The sequence below is a fragment of the Arachis duranensis genome, chromosome 9 (genome assembly GCF_000817695.3).
Source record: "Arachis duranensis cultivar V14167 chromosome 9, aradu.V14167.gnm2.J7QH, whole genome shotgun sequence".
Taxonomy (NCBI): Eukaryota; Viridiplantae; Streptophyta; class Magnoliopsida; order Fabales; family Fabaceae; genus Arachis; species Arachis duranensis.
This window is the reverse complement of record NC_029780.3, coordinates 63,754,357-63,755,656: the sequence shown is the minus strand read 5'-3', so window position 1 is coordinate 63,755,656 and position 1,300 is coordinate 63,754,357. Positions and strand designations below refer to the sequence as shown.

Sequence of the window (1,300 nt, the reverse complement as noted above, 5' to 3'; positions counted from 1 at the left end):
ATCCAGAACCGGAAAGGACTCTGAAGAGGAAACTAAGAGAAGCTAAATTACAACAATCCAGAGACAACCTTACTGAAATTTTTGAACAAGAGAAGGAGATGGCAGCCGAACCTAACAACAATAATGCAAGGAGGATGCTTGGTGATTACATTACACCTACTTCCAAGTTTGATGGAAGAAGCATCTCAATCCTTACCGTTGGGGCAAACAATTTTGAGCTGAAACCTCAACTAGTTGCTCTAATGCAACAAAACTGCAAGTTTCATGGACTTCCATCAGAAGATCCCTATCAGTTTTTAACTGAGTTCTTGCAGATCTGCGAGATTGTAAAAACGAATGGAGTAGATCCTGAAGTCTACAGGCTCATGCTTTTTCCTTTTGCTGTAAGAGACAGAGCTAGAACATGGTTGGATTCACAACCTAAGGATAGCCTGAACTCCTGGGATAAGCTGGTCATGGCCTTCTTGGCTAAATTCTTTCCTCCTCAAAAGCTGAGCAAGCTTAGATTAGATGTTCAGACATTCAAACAAAAAGATGGTGAATCCCTCTATGAAGCTTGGGAAAGATACAAGCAGATGACCAAAAGGTGTCCTTCTGACATGCTTTCAGAATGGACCATTCTGGATATATTCTATTATGGTCTGTCTAAGTTCTCTAAGATGTCACTGGACCATTCTGCTGAATCCATTCACCTAAAGAAAATACCTGTAGAAGCTCAAGAACTTATTGACATGGTTGCAAATAACCAGTTCATGTACACTTCTGAGAGGAATTCCGTGAATAATGGGACGCCTCAGAGGAAGAGAATTCTTGAGATTGATGCTCTGAATGCCATATTGGCTCAGAACAAAATGTTGACTCAGCAAGTCAACATGATTTCCCAAAGTCTGAATGGATGGTAAAATGCATCCAACAGTACTAAAGAGGCATCTTCTGAAGAAGAAGCTTATGATCCTGATAACCCTGCAATAGCAGAGGTAAATTACTTAGGTGAACCTTATGGAAACACCTACAATTCATCATGGAGAAATCATCCAAATTTCTCATGGAAGATCAAAAAAGCCATAACAAGGCTTTAATAATGGTGGACGAACTAGGCTCAGCAATAGCAAGCATTTTCTATCATCGTCTCAGCAACAGACAGAGAATCCTGAGCACATCACTTCTAATTTAGCTAATCTAGTCTCTGATCTGTCTAAGGCCACTTTAAGTTTCATGAGTGAAACAAGATCCTCCATTAGAAATTTGGAGGCACAAGTAGGCCAGCTGAGTAAGAAAGTTATTGAAACCCCTCATAGTA

The 1,300-nt window shown here is 40.2% G+C and overlaps 1 non-coding gene across 1 annotated transcript; it reads right to left on the bottom strand.

The window, feature by feature from the left end:
* Positions 1-497: 497 nt before the first annotated feature.
* On the bottom strand, positions 498-605 carry LOC127742077 (small nucleolar RNA R71). The gene has a single exon (XR_008003265.1). It is a non-coding gene; the product is annotated as a small nucleolar RNA R71 (small nucleolar RNA).
* Between the last annotated feature and the right edge of the window lie 695 nt (positions 606-1,300).